We start from the raw sequence: 12797 nt of genomic DNA on the forward strand, positions 1-12797 counted from the left end.
TTGGTGTGAACATGCTTTATGTACAACCAGAGATATGAAAAAATGTGCTCTATATGTGTAATATGAATTGTAATGCATTCTGCTGTCATATATATAAAACAATAAGTAGTAGCAAAATTTAATCAAATGGGTAAGGAATGTATAACACAATAAATTTGGTATTTTACCTTGGAAAAGTCCTGACATTTGCTTATGAACTTGGCACCTTGAAAGGTTGCAACTTGTGAATTACTATGAAGTGTGGGTAGAATAGGTGACCTGAAATAGGATGGAGAGTTATCAGGTATGCATGGGTGTGGCTCATGCCATGTGGGAAACTGAGTTCACTGATAGATGTTTGAGGCATTGGGTGTATCCTCATGCAACTGGGTTCATCTAGGTATAGCCTTCCCAATTAGTGTTTCTTGCAATGAAGTCATGCATAAATATTGAAATATGAATTATGTTTAGATTGTACTCTTGGCACACATGCACGTGCTATAGCAAAACTGAGAGTGCTGTGTACAGATAGATACACTGAGCTCTAGGGAAGAACTGATATACAAAATTCCCTTTCCTATCCTAAATAGAGTTAACGCACTAAAACACTTAGAGAACAATGTGGTGTGAGAGTCAGCACTGTGTAAATGCTGACAGTAACAATGACACTGATAAAAAAAATTATGCTTATTGGTATTGGTGGGTCTATCTGCTTTGTAGTTATGATTGCTTGCTGTAACAGTACTCCTACCTCTTTCTAATACACTCATTTCTTAATGTCTCCAGGCTTGTAATTGAGCTTATTATGCTTTTTGGAATTCATCTAATGTAAGGCCCAGAATGAGAGAGCCCAAGGGACCTGCACACTTTAGGTTATAGGTTACCTGTGGCATCTGTTTTAGCCTTCTCAAAGTAGTTTATCTTATTAATGAGTTATCTACTCAAACTAGTTTATCTTATTAATGAGTTACCTACGCATTTATTTGCAGGATTGTTGGAGAAATATTTTATGGTTTAAGTGAGGTTATGAATCATACAGAAATTTTAGGTTTTCCATTTTCTTAGGAAAAAAAATTCTCCTCTCATTCCCGCTGCAAAGATGAATTATGCTTAAATTCATACATCTGAAGAGTGATTAGAAGTTGATAATTTTCTTTGTTGTTATTATTCACTTCAATTCACAACCACTTCTGTGTTCATGAAATGAGCTCATCTTGATGGGCAGGGGCTGGCCAGTGTGATTTCAGAACTCCCCTCCCTCCCTCGCGAGTGACAGTATAATTAGAAGTCCAGATCCTCCCTCTGTTCCTTTTTATGACTCCCCGAGAAAGACATTTTCAACATGAGCAGTTGCCAAGAAGCCTTCCGAGTTCTGCTTTAGGAACTTTAATAAGATGACAGATCAAAATGCCACCTAGATTTAAAAAGCCTTGTTAATCTATTATGAAAGAAAGATAGCCTGCACATCTCATCATTGAGGTATTCCGACGGAATCTTTATTTTAATTATAGATAGTCTGAATAGAATGGGGTATTTTGATTTTTAATTTCTAATCTGACTTTGAATTTCAAATTTTTGTGTCTCCACAATTTATAGATGTATTTGGGCTGCCTGACCGCCTTGGGTGATTGCTATTAATTAACAGACTTTGTGGGGAGAAGGGAGCTTGCCTTCTGAGCTCTGAACCAAAGATCTGGGAAAAGTAAGTAATTCTTAATTCGTAGTTAAAAATTCTGTTACACTTCTTTCAGAAAGATACCAATGGGGCTATGGCTTTTCTACTTTCTTTCATGCCCAGCTTAGTAAATTTTATGCTTTTATGGATTTGAAATGTGCAAGGGACTTAGGAGACCTCTTTATAGAAACTTCGAAGAGATTAGGATGCTTTCTGTATTGTTCCATCTTTTGGGTTCATATAGTGAGTCTCAAGGTTGCAATCAAACCTTTGTAAGGTTTATAGTTGATGAGTTAAACTGAAATAAGACAGTGTAATACAGCATGAAACAAAAGTGAGTCCAGTTTTTGGAGCTACAGGTGTGTTAGACTTGGAGGCATTTTGAGTAGGCCCTTTGGTTTTGGGTTTTTAGGGTAAAAATGAAACCTACTTATTTCTTTCCTTGTCTAGACAGGAGAACAAGACATGGCTAGCTTGTCTTATAAATCCCTTATGCACCTTGGTCTTGAAAGAACTGATGTACCTCTCAGTTTTAGTATTTTATAACTTTTGAGGGACTCTTAAGACCTTGTCATTGAGATACCTGTGTGAGTGCTTTTGCTGTCCTCCTCCTTTCTTCCTTCCTCCTTCCCTGTCTCTATTTCCTTTCCTTTTTTTTTTTTCTTCCTTCTTCCCTCTGCAGTGCTCGTGATCTGACTTTGCAAGTACTAGGCAATGCTCCACCCCTGAGCTCCACCCCTAGAGCTCCACCCCTAGAGCTTTAGCTGTCTTTTTGAGAAAAATTTACTTTGGACCAGAAAGTTCAGTTTTATTCCCTGATCTTTGGAAAAGGTAAAATGAGACTTACAGATAATCAGGTCATTTTACTTTTTTGTAAGTACAGCTTCAAGGTATTAAGGATCCAATGCCTGTAAGAATATATGCAAAACGAAAGATGCACACAAGCATACCCATCTCCTTCCTGGAATGTTCCAGAAACAATATTATTGATAATAGAAGCTGTTTTCCCATTAAATTACTAGATTTCTAAACTTGCCTTTTGAGTCATCTCCATTTCTGACAATGTAAATGAGCTACTTAAAAACCATGTTTAAGGTGCTGGGATTGTGACTCAGAGGTAAAGTGCTCACCTAGCACACACGAGGCCCTGGGTTCGATCCTCAGCACCACATAAAAATAAATAAAATAAAGATATGTGTCCACCTATAAGTAAAAAATAAATATTAAAAAAAAATGACAAAGCAAAACAGAAAAGAACTTAACACATTTTATGATCACATTAAATAGTAAAATCAAATTTGTAGGTTTTATTAGACTATATTCACTACAACTCTAATTATAATTAAATTGTGTATTTTGTAATAATAATATAAACTGATTTGAAGATTATCGAAATATTTGTAATGAAAAAATATATGCATTTGTGTATGTATATGTGTATGTGTATATATATACATATATATATAAATATATGCACATACATAGACATGAATATAATTTCTAAGGTCTGTCAATACTGCTAAAATATAATTGCAGAGAAAACAAGGACTTGAAATTATATACCAAAGCCAAGCTTTTTTGTTTTAGTAAAATTTCGTAATAGTGAAAGATTGTCAGTGGAATTCTTAAAATTATAGGAATTTGGTTGAATTTTGTTATCTTTAATCAAATACTAATCTTGCAGTAAAGGGAATTCTTTGTTGATACTTATTATTCCATCTTGGAAGGCTATTTGAAAGAGACTTATGTTGGGAGGCACTGATTCATCCCCAGAGGCAGAATGAAAAGGGCAATCGATGCCCTCTCTGGACTGCAGGACCTGGTAGTTGCAGTGTGTTTAGATAGGAAATATACCTTGTTCTGAGAAACAAGTTCCTCAAACTGCCTTTCAAATAATTCAGTACTTCTTTAAAATTCAATATGGCCCCTAGGGAAACAATTTCCTTCCATTATATCAAAATATTCCCTTTTGGGACACTTGGTGGCATGTTGTAAAAGTTAGGTTTCCATTTTCTTGAGGTGCGGCATCTGTGGGGCTTTTGTTCATAGCGATTGGCTAAAGACATCCCTGCATAACCGGAGGGATGGTGGCAGAAAGGCCCCTGCTTACCAAAGTCCATGTTGTGAATGAATGCTCATGTGCATGGAAGGATGTTCACCGTTCATCCTTCAGTTAAAAATAAAAACAAAACAAAACGGAAGGTTAAAGCACAAAAGCATCCTGCACACAAATCTAGTTCTGAAGAACTTGTTATGTGGAAGTTAACATGAAGGGACTGGGAGGGGAAGTGGGGAGTCCTTTTAGAGATTTATTAAAGTCACGAGAGAATATTTCTGACAGTGCTTTAAAACCTATATAGAACACTGAACGGTTTCAGTGGTTTCCTTTTGGCAAAGCAAACACACAACTTTAGAGAAAATGTAGGACGGACCCAAACAATACCCGCACTTCCTTATAACTCCCTTTTTCTTAATCACATATGCATTTTCAAAGTATTCCTTATTTTGAGTATTTTACTTAATTACTGAAGGTAGATTTTTGGAAACTTGAGTCTATAATTATTTGCCATGGATTTTTTTTTTTTTAAGAAGTAAAAAAAAAAAAAACTGTTATTCTATTCAATACATACCTATGCTTGTTTTTAAGTACAAATTGTTCTGTAGTAGTGCTACAAATTGGTAACCCATCTTTTCCACTTAACAATAAATAATGATTATCCATGTTAATAAACATTTACCTGCAACATCACTTTTAGTGAAAGGAAAATAATTGGATCTTAGCCTTTTGTTTATTTTGAGGCTATCCTAATTTTCAGAAAGGAGTTACAAATATGTGAAATGTGCAGTGTAGGTTTTTCATCTAATAAAGAACTGAATAGGGTCCATCTCTTCAGTGTTTACTATAACCAGACAGATTCTAAACTAGAGGTTTGTGGGCCTAAGTATGTGTCACTGGCTGATAGATTCTGTATATAAAGCTTTGTGTCTTCTGTGGTCCCTTTGGTACATTTCAGGAATTCAGGTGACATTCTCCTTCTCCCTAGCTGTATTAGTTAATATTCCTATACCTAAGAGGAGTCTTGCCCACGTTATTTTCTCTCCAAAGAAACTCATAATGACTGGGATGAAATTTTGGGCACAGAAGGAACATTTGATAGACATTAGATATTATTTATGGAGCAAATTGCAGTCCACATTCATTGGAGATGCAGAATATTCTACAGACCTTACATGTTTTCTCAATTTTTTAGTTCATTTACTAAATTAGTGTTTGTTGGACAACCACTATGTTTCAGGTACCATTTCAGGAACTCATTCAAAGATGAACAAGACACTTGTGAAGCAGCAAGAAGCCAGTCTGGCAAGTTAGTGAGACCCTGTCTCCAAGAGCTCTTCCACTGAGCTACATCCCCAGCCCAGAGCGATGATTTTGAAACCTGTGTATACATAATGTAGTCATAGTTTCTTCTAGTAGAATAGTTTCTTAGCTTACATGGTACAATCAAATAAGTGATGATAATAGTTTTGTATACCTAGTCCATTGGGAATTTAGGCAGAGTAATCCTAGTACAGGTGGGCGCCCCTTTTGCTCAGTTAACCTTTTTCAGACGTCAAAGTTGCCAGTTTGTAGGGCAGAATTTAATGCTGCTGTATTTTGACCATGCTTATCCCAGGACAACCTTGGCTGCATTTAAACCAGAGTTCGTGTTCTCTTGTAACTACTGCATCTACTCTCTTGAACCATGAGGGATGGTTTAGGCTTCTCTTCAAGCTCTGTATCCCTGTAGAGTAGGAAGTGATGGGTTTTAAGAGAATGGGAAAGATTATTGGAGATCAACATTGCCTCTGGGCTTTGGAAAACTCTAGGTTTCTTTCATTTTCCAGGGGAGCAGCAGGGGGCTGAGAAAGGAAACCAAACCCCAGGGAGTGTCCTTGCTTGTCTAGGCTGCTTTTACTGGAAGAGAGGAAAGGAAGGGCCTCTGGATAGCTCTTGAAGCCTCAGAAGACAGAGAGTTCAGGTGTTGTGGAAATAGAACACAGGGGGCTTCTTAGAAGAGAAATAGGAGCAGAGTGGGTCTCTTAGGATATCCCTGCACAGCAAAAACAAGTTTATTTTTTCCATAAATTTGAAGTTGCACAGAGACCTGTGATATTTCTCTCTTTCCAGATTCTCCAGTTTGAATTGTTGGAAGAGTAAGTACGGTTAGATGAAAACACGGTGGAGATAAATATTATTCTTGTAGTCTGTGGTGGTTTAGTTTTGCACTTTAAAGGCAAACTTGGCCTGTGCATTCTTGGCTGTGAAAAGCAGAAGCTGTCAATAAATGCTGAGTTTAAAAACCATTTCTAGCTTGCCTTCCCTCACTGTGTGTGATCCCTGCAGAAAACCTTCAGTCTGCTGTCAGCTATAATCCCTTAATACTTTGGTTTAAAGAAGAAGGTCAGATTGGATTGTGCACCTTTCCCTTTTACTTGTGAACTAATTGTTGTTTTCTTGCATTTAAGGCAGATGTTAAGCTCTTCCTTTGATGTTTAACAGCAGACAGACTGCAGTAGTGCATTCCAACCGTTGATGCCTGTCTGTTGCTTACGTGAGGATCAACTTTGGCAAATTAGATTTTGATAGTTATGTTTTGTTCTGCAACTACAGAACAGAATGATCATTTGTGTCATTCAACAAATGTTTAGTGGGTCCCTGTCTGGCCTTTTATGGGAGTTGTTTCAACAAAACCTTATGAACAGTATCTTATTTTATAAGTAAGAAAACTGAGGCAGAGAGAGTGATTAGAAAACCTGCTTAAGGTCATATTGACTGGGGATTTGGCCGACCTCAAATCTTTTACTACAATGGGGCTGCCTTTTACGAGGAGATAATCAATGGAGCAAAGATGTTGAGGAGCTGGGATCAAGACAAAAGTAGTTGACCATGAGCCCTTATTTATTTCATTTAATCAGTAGATATTTATTGAGTGTTTGTTTGTGCTAGATGCTCTGCAAGGTGCTGATGATTCAGTGGTGGATGACATCATTCCTCACCAGCCTCAAGGTGGAACTAGGGATGGGAGAAAAAGCATATGATGTGTTGCTCTCCCAAAGGTCACAAGGTCTTGGTTGGGAGAACTTATGTACAGTTTAGTATGTAGAAAATTTTGACACTTTAACAAATGTTGCTTAATTTCTTCATTCTTTTACATCAGTTGATACAAATGAAGAGAGAATTGGCTTCATTAGAATACTTGGCTGTTGTCCATCTTGCATGAACTGCTTAGGGCATGCAGAAGTGGAGGTGGGAGCAAAACTCTATTGAGTTTTAAACCAAATCTAGCAAAGAGAAAATTTGGGCAGTTATCTGGCAAGGAATGTGTCTAATTCAGCTTTGGATTCCCCCTTTTACGTAAGAAGTAACAGTATTGTACCTGGTTCATTGCAAGTACCACTAACTCTGGTTTATTGGCTCATTGGTGGGAAATAAAGAAGCATGGGGAAAGAAACTCATGGGTCGGGGATATGTTCAGGTAGCATCAAGGAAGAGTGTGAGGATGGCAATAAACTAAAACAATGATTAAGCCAGGATGCATGGCATACAGCAGGCCTCATTTGCTTATATACAGTTTTTAGGGGAGGAGGAACAGGGTTCAGGTGACCCGAAAGTGTCGTTGGATATTGATGCTTCGGGAGAGCCTGCAGCCTTCCTTTGACCTTCTGATTCAGTCTTCCGATTTCTGTTCACAGAGAAGCCTCTGTGCCCCTTCCCCACCATTATCTTTATTTCATTTTTTTGAGACCTGGAAGGGTAGTATTTGGTTTCTTAACAAATCAAGTGACATAGGTGCTGGCTTTCTGTGACAATCCTAGCTCCGCCTGCTGTTCTGGTATCACTTTTGATAATGCCCCTCTCAGTGTCAAAAGTGTCCTGGTTTAGGAGATAAATGGCTATCCTACTAACAAAGGAATTTCATAGCATTCTCTATCTTTAAAACAGATCTTGATGGCATTCAAGCTGCTTTTGATGAGTTAATGTGGATCAGTAAAATGACATCAGACATCTGATGTCTTACCATAAGTAGCAGAAAGAGAAGATGAGCAGTAGCTGAAAAGAGATTCAGAGAAAAGCCATTGCTTTCAACAAAATGAACTTTAATTACAGGTGGTTGCTGGTGTAGTCACGTGAGAAGGGCACTTAGAGGTTATCAGATGATCGGTGGCGTTTGGGGAATTGCACCTCCTTGGAGAAAATCTTATCATTAGTTTTGATGTAGAGTTTCAGGGTTTCCATAGCACTGGTAATTTACATCAGATGCCTTATGGTTTATGTTCTCTGTGTAAAGTAAAAGAAATAATCTCTTAGAACAAAGATTTTATTTGCTTTCAAGAAATGACCAGAGGGAAAACTGTTCAGTTCAGATTTTTCCCTTAAATCTTCTGATAATTTTCTATCTTTTGGTGAAAATAGTGACATGTTTTAATCAAATGAGATATTCACCTGGAGACTACAAGGGCATTAATACCATGTATATTGGAGTTTTTCTCATAGTAAATAGGGTTAAGTTTCCTTTATAGTTCATAAAACTGGATTTGACAAGAAAAACTGGTGTTTTCTCATACAAATAGATGTAAAAGCTTCCGTCGTTGAAGGAATGCCCGACAGTGATTGCAGATGAGACTTGCATGCAGGGGTAAAAACACATTTCTGATCATTCTTTTACACATTCACATTTTATGAGATAGTGGTGCATTTACCTTGAGGTCCCATGATACTGGTTTCCTGCAGTGTTATCTTTCAAAGGAGGGTGTATTTCCAGTATTAGAGGGACTGTTTCTAAATACTCCTAAAATTCCTCTCACCTTGACGATAACTTCTGGCTCTGCCACTGGCTATCCATGAGTGAGTGCTTTCTCTGAGCCTCAGTTTTTTAGCCTATACAATGAACATAAGGATGCCTGCTGCTTAGTTTATTAATATTTATTTATTCCTGAATCGGTGTGAACATAAGTGTAGGATATAAAGGGTATGTTCTCCCATGCCTGGGAATTAAGAGCAGATGCTCTGGATGGAAAGAAATGCATTGAGTCTGGTTAAATTGAATGCTCCTTCCTCTGAGATGACCAGGAAGAGGAATCATCTTCATATGAGACTAGCCCTTTTGCTTTGACTCCTGTCCCAAAGGTTCTCCTTTCCTTTGGGGTCCTTGCTAATAATCATTGCTACCAGTACAGTGAGAGCTCTTCGTTGACTTAGTGTTTGTTCCCTTTTTCCATTCCACCTGTCTTTTGGAAATATGTCTTTAATTCCCTACTGAACATAGAAGTTGAGTTCATGGCTTTCAACAAAACTCTGAGAGCCCCCTAATATTGACTATTAGAAGCCAGGAGTGTTGGCATACGCCTGTAATCCCAGAGACTCAGGAGGCTGAGGCAGGAGGTTTGCCAGTTCAAACCCAGCCTCAGCAATTTAGCAAGGCTAAGCAACTCAGTTGGACCCTGTCTCATAACATATAAAACAAGAGCTTGGAATGTGGTTTGGTGGTTAGGTGCCCCTGGGTTCAATGGTTTGGGTAGACTATCCAACTCACCCTCTTTGCCAGATATGACTGTCAACAAATAAAGATGTAGAATTCAGATGTCAAAGAGATGTTAAGGCTCTGGAAAGGGGGGTGATCTTTCTTCCTTCTACCAAGTTCTTTCTGCAAGTTCCCATGTCTTAAATTTCAGGATCTGCCTCTTCCTTGGACCATTGACAGTGGGAAGGCCACCTCTTGCAGGGCAGACCCTAACCCCTTTCCATACAGATGGGACAGCAACAGCTACAACTGTCTAAAAAAAGTTTTAGTACAAATGCTTCCTGTATAACACTGGGAATTTTCTTTCCTAGGACAGTGGTGAGCGGGTTTAACCTTATCAGGCAGGCACTGATATGATGAAGCATCGTCAAGAAGGTGTGATGTGTGGACTTTTCCTACCAGGAGACTAAGGTGGTGCTCCCAAATGTGAGTTCAGGAGTCTTCCTAGAGAAGCTTGAGGAACATGGGGAACCCTGCGTGCCGGGCCTAGTTTTGCTATCTGCTTATATGACCTGGGGCACACCAGAGGGTTCTTCCTGGGGACCTCATTTTCTTGTCCATGAAATGAGTTTCACATATACCATAACTTTTTTAGGTCCTTATCAATCAAGAATTATATGAATCTAGAATAACTGCTGGAAGTATGTAGTATAGTTTTTTTTTTTTTTAACAGATTCAACCTGCCTGAATCTAACGCTGGGAGTTCCCATTCTTAACACCACCTTGGCTTGTGAATATAGCCGTTTTGTGGAGACTTGGCATCAATGGCTGGCAGAGGTCATTCAGCCCATTCTTTAATACTATGCTGTTCTTTTGGTGTCTTGAAGTTCAGTGGCAGACTTGTTTTCTGATGCTAGGAAAAACTCAACAGGTCTTCCCCATGATTGCCTTGTTAAGTATCTCATGGTTTTTGATGCTGATACAATTGAATTTGTTATTATAATTGTTTAGATATTAGGTGTCCCTCAGAAGCTCATGTGTGAGCCAATGCAAGAAAGTTTAGAGATGAGGTGATTAGGTTATATAGAGGTTTAACCTGGTCATTGCATTGATCTCCTGATAGGGATTAACTTGTGATAAGTGTAGGCAGGTAGGGTGTGGCTGGAGCAGGTGAGTCCCTGGGGACCTACCTTTGAGGTTTATATTTTGTCCTTGTTGAGCAGAGCTCTGACTCTGCTTCCTGATGTGACGTCCTGAGCTGCTTTCTTCTGCCACACTCTTCTCCCATGATGTTCTGGCCCACTTCAGACCCAAGAGAATAGAGTCAGCTATTTAGGGACCGAGACCTGTGAAACCGTGAGCCCCAAAATAAACTTTTCCTCTTCTGATTGTTCTTATCAGGCCTTTTGGTCAAGGCAGGGAAAAAGCCAATAAAACAGTTATCTTACATTGCTTTTCTGATTATTCACTAATAGTGTGTAGAAATGCAACTGATTTTTGTGTGTCAATCTTGTATCTTGCAATATAATCTGAATTCATTTACTTTAATGGGTGGGTGTGGGTGGGTGTAACCTTTGGAGTGTTCTACATATGAGGTCATGTGATTTGAGAAGAGCAATAAGTTTTCTTCTCTCCAGTTGGATGCTTTTTATTTCTTTTTCTTGCCTAATTGCTCTGTGTTCCAGTTTTATGTTGGAAAGAAATGGTTGAAGTGCTAATTCTCATCTTTTTCCTGCTCTTGGAGAAAAAGCTTCTAGACATTTATCATTGAGTATATTACCTGTGAGTGTTTACCATCTGGCTTTATTCTTTTGAGGTAGTTTCCTTCTATTACTACTGTGTTGAGCATTTTTATTGAGAAAAGATTTTGAATTTATATAAAATACTTTTTTATGTATCAGATGAGATGATAATTGGTCTTTCCCTTCTTTCTGTGAATGCAGTATATCACATTGATCAAATTTCATATGTTGGACCATCTTTGCATTTCAGGATGAATTCATTTGGTCATGGTATATAATTCTTCTAATTGTAGTATTTTGTGGAAGGTTTTTTGCAAACAGTATTCATAGAGGATGATGCTCAGTGGTAGAATATTTGCCTAGAATGCACAAGAATCTGAGTTCACTCCCAGCACCCCCGTGTGTTTGTGTTTGTGTGTGTGTGTGTATGTGTGTGTGTGTTTATTCATAAGACATAATCATGGTAATACTGTTTTCATAGAATAAGTTCGAAAGTGTTTTCTCCTCTTCAGTTTTTTGGAAGAGTTTGAGAAGGATCACCATTAATTCTTCTTCTGAGGTTTGGTAGAATTTACAAGTGAAGCCATAAAGTCTGGGGCTTGTGTTATGAGGTTTCTGATGATTAATCAGTCTTCTCATGAGTTGCAGGTCTGTTCAGATTTTCTGTTTTTCATGATGCAGCCTTGGGAGGGTGTGTGCTTCTAAGACTGTGTCCTTTTCACTCAGCAAATCCATCTGCGGCCATTCACTTTTGCTCTCATCATCCTTTTTATTTCTGTATGAATCAGTGACTACGTCCTTTCTTTCGTTTCTAATTTTCGTTATTTCAATCTTTTCACTTTGATTTCTCCGTCAGTCTAGCTAAAGTTTTCTTCAATTTTGTCAGTCTCTCCAAAGGACCAATTCTGTCTTGCTACTTTTCTCTGAGGTTGGCTTTAATGATGTTTAAATTATTTTTTCACCAAAAAAAAAAAAAAAATGGTGCTGTAGATTAGTTTAGCACTGGACTTCTTTGTTTTTGCAGTTTGGCAAGGAAAAAGACTCCTTTGCCTTACGTATGTAGATATATGAAGAATTTAAATAATCAATACTTTAAAATAATGAACATCTCTGCCATTTTTCCCCCTTCCTTGGGCAATGCACGTGTCTCCATGCTCATTGCCTTTTGCCAAATTTGTTGCACTGTTGTGATCAGTCTCTCGCGGGTAGTTAACATACTGTATCATAATTTGATTCCCAACCGGGAAGTTCCTTATACTTCCCCCAGGCTGAAATTCTGAAAGTTCAAGTGAGATTAATTAATTTTTATTATTATATTACATGAAAAAGCCAATAATATTGATAGAAATTGGTTAATTTGGGGAAAAAAAGACTAGAGGACCCATGGATTGAAAATTCCAAATTTCATTTTTATTTTTGTGAATCACAATGCTTCATCCAGGGTATATTATACCTCTTCCCACCCTACTCTATCATGTGAAATTTTTGACATTACTGTAATTCATTGAGTGTCCTTCTCTGATTATGAGCCACAGGCAGTTTTAGTGTGATTTTCCAGGAAGTGCCACTCTAAACTGTTCATTTCATGACTTCTAACATACAGAAGTTGAGAATCCATTCAGGCCACTTGACTTTAATTTCTCCTCCTCCCCCTCCTCCCTATTCTTCCTCCATGAGAATTTTCTAGGTATATTTTATTTAAAAAAAAAAAACAACTTAATTGACAAGTAATGGTTATTATTTGTTCAAGGTGTACAACATGAGGATTTGGTACACATGTGCATTGTGTACTTATTACACATCTGGAATGCTTTGTGAACTGGATCTCATCTTTATGCAGAGGCTGTGTTCATCTTCTGATTTTAGTGTATGTGCTGTCAGAGAAGCACTTTCATTTCT

The 12797-nt window shown here is 38.0% G+C and overlaps 1 protein-coding gene across 3 annotated transcripts in view; it reads left to right on the plus strand.

The window, feature by feature from the left end:
* The window catches only part of Apbb2 (amyloid beta precursor protein binding family B member 2), a 322787-nt gene that overhangs the window by 94305 nt on the left and 215685 nt on the right, over nt 1-12797 (plus strand). For all 3 annotated transcript variants that reach the window (XM_026387551.2, XM_026387558.2, XM_077803554.1), the window contains exon 3: nt 1576-1681. The gene's annotated coding sequence lies outside the window, so the exon portion shown is untranslated. The remainder of the gene's footprint in view (nt 1-1575; nt 1682-12797) is intronic.

Source organism: Urocitellus parryii, chromosome 10 (genome assembly GCF_045843805.1).
Source record: "Urocitellus parryii isolate mUroPar1 chromosome 10, mUroPar1.hap1, whole genome shotgun sequence".
Classification (NCBI taxonomy): domain Eukaryota; kingdom Metazoa; phylum Chordata; class Mammalia; order Rodentia; family Sciuridae; genus Urocitellus; species Urocitellus parryii.